The sequence below is a fragment of the Buceros rhinoceros genome, unplaced genomic scaffold (genome assembly GCF_000710305.1).
Source record: "Buceros rhinoceros silvestris isolate BGI_N320 unplaced genomic scaffold, ASM71030v1 scaffold3030, whole genome shotgun sequence".
Taxonomy (NCBI): Eukaryota; Metazoa; Chordata; class Aves; order Bucerotiformes; family Bucerotidae; genus Buceros; species Buceros rhinoceros.
The window spans coordinates 35,131-41,286 of record NW_010387719.1 but is presented as its reverse complement, the minus strand read 5'-3'; the positions used below and the strand labels follow the sequence as shown (position 1 = coordinate 41,286).

Genomic DNA, 6,156 nt, shown 5'->3' with positions numbered 1-6,156 from the left:
TGCTCATGGCTGACTACAAAACAACAGAAGGGACAAACACTCATGAGTATCTATTTTAACTGCTGGAGGAAAAAAAAACCCAAAAGGTGAAAGTTTACACAAAGATTATCTTTCATCTTAAAACAACGCTCCCCCCCTATCACAGATCACACTGAGTGACAAACGCCACTGTATCTCTGTGGAAAGTCTCTGTCCAATTCACATCACCCATCAGTGGTCTGTAACAGGTGAAGAATTAGTTTTAAATGAAACCCAAATGCTCTTGCTAACACGAAGAGCCCAATCTCTGAAAACTAATGCTGGCTTTTTGAAGTCCCATGAGAATTTTTAATGCTTTTTACAAACTTGTGGGTCGGAGTAACTTTCACAACAGTTAGTGATCTGATGCTGTTACAGGCCAGTGAGAGATCTTGGCCTGCAAAAAGCACAGGATATTGCCCCTACTGCAACTGCTGCTAAACTAGATGCTTGATAAGTTCATGATTTCTAAGGCAAGCTAAACAATGTATGCACGGTACTGCATCTTGGCAAAGCACATGCTCTCATGGTAAGTCAAAGGCCACAGTATGAGAAAATTAACATTTCATTATAAGGCTTACCTAAGAAATTTGATTTTCTTTTTAAACTATAAAGATTGTGAAAAGCAAATTTTACCTAAGCACGAGGTCATAATATTTGCTTAGCACTTAAAATTGCAAGGAAGGGAAACAGCTTCAGAAACGTCACAAAATTTGACACTCTCCATTTTCAGACACCAAGCACAAGGACAACTGGGAGCTCCATCACCCAAGGCTGACCCTACACTGCCCAAATCCCTTCTGGGAGCACTCACTCGCTCCCTCCCTGGCTGGGTACCTGGTTGGATCAGAAGATGCATCACGGTGAGGCTGCAGCATCCCAGCATCTTGGTGCCTGCATGTACAGCAGCTAAGGGGCCTCTGCAATGTGGTCTGAGCGACATGCAGGAAGGAACATACACTTTTCCCATGTTTGACACTTAAAACTCCTCTTGTTGCTGCCTCATTCTCATTGTTAAACTAACACTTCTGTGGACTAATCCTTGCTTTTAAAAATATTTTACAGTATCAGTAGTGGTCACCATGCTTTACTGCTGCAATTCCTACACAACAGAGAGACTGATCCAGCAGAAAGTGTCCCAGCTAGCACCTCCAGCCAACACTGAACACTGGGGCACCAACATAGGGGGATACACCTAAATGAACTCCTGCGTAAATCCTGGTTCATAAGAAATACCAGTAACCTCAAAAGAACCTGTCAGGGAGCAGGAGAGGGAGAGAGGAAGAAGTGCAACTATAACAACAAATACATCAACAAAATCATGGCTCTCCAGATGAACAAAAGTAATTTGCTTCTGCCCCTAAGCCCTGCTGATGTTTCATACAAGAGCCACCACATAACGAAAATGCACTGTGAGAAGTTAAAGATATATAGCAGCTTACATTTTTATGGCAGCTACATTTTAGCTTAATATTGCATGTTTACAGTAAGTAGGTGTTCAACAAAAATAAATTTATTTCACAACTACATATTACAGGCAAGGTGGTGGTAATTACAAAAGCAAGCAGTAACCACAAATGTTTCTGAATGGGAAACATTAATGTAAATATCCACTATTAAGCCCATTGCGCCTGTTATTTTAAATTCAATCCATTTTTTAAGGCTAAAGAACTTTTCTTAATTCTACATTTAAAAAGGAGAGCTTGGCATACCTCATGCCAGCTTTAATGCAGAAACAACTACTGGACTCCTATAGCATTTTGGCTTGGATGTAGCCATTTCTCAAGCTGCTACTTCTTCGGCGTGGTGGGGACGCTAGTACATCTCTGCATGCGTTGTAAATGTGCTGCCAATACAAATTCAACATTTTCGACAAACAAAGGCTTAAAAAAAAAATCACTAATGTATTAAGGAGACCTTCTTGCTGGATTTATAGACTGACTCACTGTCCCAGGACAAGAGAAGATTCAGGTGTTCATGTGCAGCACAGCAGTGAAATCACTGTTAACAAATTTTTACTTCTTAAAACAGTTGGGTTAGATGCACACAGCATACCTGTATTTTTACTCTGGACTAAAACACACTTCGAAGCACAGGGCAGTTGTCCTAACTAGATAAGCTTTCACTCTTGTGTTATTTCCCTGTACTTCTCAAGCATCTCCGCACAGTCTAGAAGGAAAAGTGGCTCATCACAGCCTGCTGGTTTCCCCATGTTATCAGGATGTGGACGGACCATGGAAGGCTCTGAGCTTCCACAGCTTTACTGCTGGAGACTCAGTAACTCTCGGTTTCCCTCACTTCTCTCATTGTTAAATACTGAATTTCTGTGTCACTTCTAAAATCACCGTAACACTGGATACTGCTTTCCAAAACCTTTAAAAAGATGTGTTAACTTGGTAAGGCTAAACACACCCACTTAGTTTTCTAATTTGGAGAGAAGGTATCACTCCTACACCAGGCAGGTTAAATAATGCAAATAAAATATGCTTTTAGAAGTTTATTGGTATCAGTCCGTTGTCACAAAGAAGTTTCTAATTAGAAGCAAAGCCCTTCACTTGCTGCGAATGAATAGTGCACACTGATAGAGAAAACTGCCTTCTCCAATTAACATGTTGTCTTCCTTGTGGTATCTATTTTAATACAAAGCTATAATGGAGACTAAGGCTTGTTTAAGGATAATCCTGTGAGAGCTTCAAAGTTGCTCTCAAAACAGGAAGTTTTAAAACAGCATCCAACTCTTACCTATAATCCTGTTACCTCATTATCTTAAAACCAATTTATCTTCATTTATGTCTCCATCACCTTGTAGGGCTGTTAAATTTGCTGGAAATGAAGCTATTGTGTGATTGCTTCTATTACTTGAGGGATTTAAATGCTGACTGTAATAAACAGTTACTTTGGGTATGGAACAAAGTCAAGGCTACTCACATTAATTTTGGAATGAAATAAATTGCCAGGACAGCCAAACACACAGCTACGAAGGCAGCAGTACAGCTTCTGCCAAAATGTGCTCAAAGCAGGGTAACTAATAACATGTATTTTGCTTATCTGTTTTAGTCTTCATTCAAAGGGGTGTCAAGCCCTGGCCCAGGCTGCCCAGGGCAGTGGTGGAGTCCCCATCCCTGGAGAGGTTTAAAAGACGTGTCAGTGTGGTGCTGAGGGACAGGGGTTAGTGGTGACCTGGCAGGGCTGCGTTAATGGTTGGACTCGATGAGCTTAAGGGTCTTTTCCAACAGAAATGATTCTTGTCACAGTCTAACATGGGATGGTTAAAAGGTCAAGCTATACACAGATGTTTGATATATCTGGGGATGGTGGGCAAGTACACTGCCCAGCAACACATCTTCCTGTAGCAGAGAAGGCTCTTCACACAAGGTCAGGCTCACCCTTGCTGTAGGCAACCAACAGGCTCTGAGCATAATGTACATTAAAGAAAAGTCGGTAGTTTTACTCTATTATAGTTTTATTTTATTACGCAGGCTCTAAAAAGACCTTGAAGTTGTATCTTGGAACTAAAATGCACAATTCTTTCACTCCACTAAAACAGCTGTGTAACTCCTCAGACACAGTTTCCAAGGAACTATTCGCCTATTCCGTAATACAAGTTAATAGTAAATGAATGAATCAACACATGAATTCTGTACCGAAATACACTGTTTCACAATCACCAATAACCAAGTTCAGCTACAATGGACTTGTTCAATGCTAATGTTTCTAGATTATTTTAATACGATCCCCTTTAAAACAAATATAAAAATTGTATGTTACTGGTACCTTTGGGTTTTTTGAGATGCTTTCAGTGAAACACGTATTTTAGCTCTGCCTCTCAGAAATAACAATCATTCTTGTTTCAGCAGATACTGAAATACAGTTAAGTTAGATTCGGTGTTAAGTATCAACGTCAATAATATTATCAATATATTTTTTCCTCCACAGGTAACTACGATTAATACTGCATAACATATATCCCCAGCTTGGATGCAAATCACTGTCTCTGAAGATGAGGTAAGCAATATGTCAATAAATCCACTAGACAATCTGGGAACATCTGGCATCTAAAGAAATTTAAAAGATAAACCTACATTTTCTTCACTACGTGAACAGTGTTGCAAGTAGAAGAATATGGCTTGAGGATTTAAGGCAAACACTGTGTCAGACCCACAGGTAAAGGCATTTGCACATGGATTTACTAACCAGTAAATCACGAAACTCTCTGTTGATCTTTCCATTACGACAGAATCAACTCTTAAATCCTGTTATTTTCCACACAAAGGTATAATTTTAAATAAAACTTCTAAAAAAGTGTTGAAACAAGAAAAAACCCCAAACAAAACCAGTACATTCAAATACAAACTGATGTGTTTCGCAAAACGTCCATAAATAAAACAACTGGGTTTTTAACTGTCATTCCAGAATAAACTTCTTTAGCATAATACCATTGAATGTTATTTAATTCTATGTCAAAGTACAGAATTATTTATTAAGCATGTCAAAACAGAATTAAATTGCACGCAAGGATACTATGCTGAAGGATTGAAGCCTGTCAAGCAATTCAATATTTATATTTTGAAGCAGCCTCATGGAAAGGTGCTTTCAAATCACGGTTTTCATAGACCACAGTTCTACTTTTTAAATACCTTGGCCCATCTAATAAGCTCACTAACAGCTCACAGAAAAGGAACAGAATGATAGAAAACTTCTGGTTAGTGTAACTCAGATGTATCCATCTTTATAAAAAGACAAACTTATTCACATTTATTAAATCAGCTTCAATGGAACTTGTGCCTCAGACAGTTCTATTGATTCACCTGTGAGGGAAAAGTTCACGTTGTTGCTAAAGACCCCAGGTTTCTCACTAGAATAATCAATGATTTTTTTTTTAAACTGCCATAATTATGTAAAATTGTTTCTGAACAACCCGAAGTCTCTAAATCCAGAGGTGCAACTGCACCTTGAGATCACAGAACTATGTGCACACCTGGTCCCAAAGCAAGGGCTCTGTGCCCAGTGTGGCAGACTGAAAAATATGTCAATAGAAATTATTATTGCGGCAGCCCTAACATGAGTGTGTCAGCAAGATAAGTTTGGATGCAGTAAGGGCAGGGTTTAGTGTGCCCTTGATGGGAGATGAAAAGCACACAGAAGAGTCAATGACCGCTGCAAGCACGGGTGACCCAATCTATGGTTTTGCTCCAACTCAAAGTGGTCCATGAACTTCCAATATAAACCCCCTTTCCAGCCTGAAATGGCAGACAGCAGACACTTTACACAGAGAGATGTCATCCATGCTTTGATTAGAATTCTCGGGGCACATCAGAAGCCTGGAGGACCAGCAAACCCCCGACAGCTCTATCCTGACTCCTGGGATACATCAAAGAGAGTATCTTCGCTATATAATTTGAAATAATACTGATTCCCTCACTTCAACAATGGATATTATTCCTCAAGATAGGAATATTCACCTCAGAGAAAAAAAAAACCCAAAGCCAAAATGCAATCAGGTATCGTGTCTCACACAGAATATTTCCAGCCTCCTGACTGTGTGCCTCAAACATCAGCAGCTCTGTCTTCAAGGTGTGCTGCATCAGTGGATAAAATCAGCTCGATGGCTTTTGAGCACAAGACATACACCACATAGTTGTCACTCCTCCCTAGCAGAACTTTTCAAAATCAAAGAATCTGAGGTACTTTTAAGACATTCAGAGTTCACTACTACAGTAAGAAGAAGCTGCACCCAAAGGCTACGATCTCCTGCGTAGAACCAAGATGCAGCGTAAGAATATAGACACCGTGCAAAGCAAAACCAATAATAGTAGAGCAACATCCAAAAGATGCCCAAACACATCACCGCCTCTGAAGCTGAAGTTACATTCATTGTTCACCATCAAAACCAAGGAAAACAGCAATGGTCTTGCACTTCAAAGAGAAACCTCCCTCAAACCAAACCGCAAAGGATGTAAATAAGATTAAATGAATCATCTCAGCTGATGAGTTCGTTGCCCACTGAGCCATCAAAATCCACCTCTCAGACACACTAATTTCCATTAGAAAACCAGGTAAGCTTCTTGTTACCCAGACTGCTGCTTCACTCGCAGGTGACATAAACCCCATTCCAAAAACAACCTCCACAAATCCATC

At 39.9% G+C, this 6,156-nt stretch overlaps 1 protein-coding gene across 1 annotated transcript in view; it reads right to left on the bottom strand.

Annotated features, from left to right (window-relative positions):
* The window catches only part of LOC104489158 (arf-GAP with GTPase, ANK repeat and PH domain-containing protein 1), a gene marked incomplete at both ends in the record, with an annotated part of 91,874 nt that overhangs the window by 61,211 nt on the left and 24,507 nt on the right, over positions 1-6,156 (bottom strand). The window lies entirely within an intron of this gene.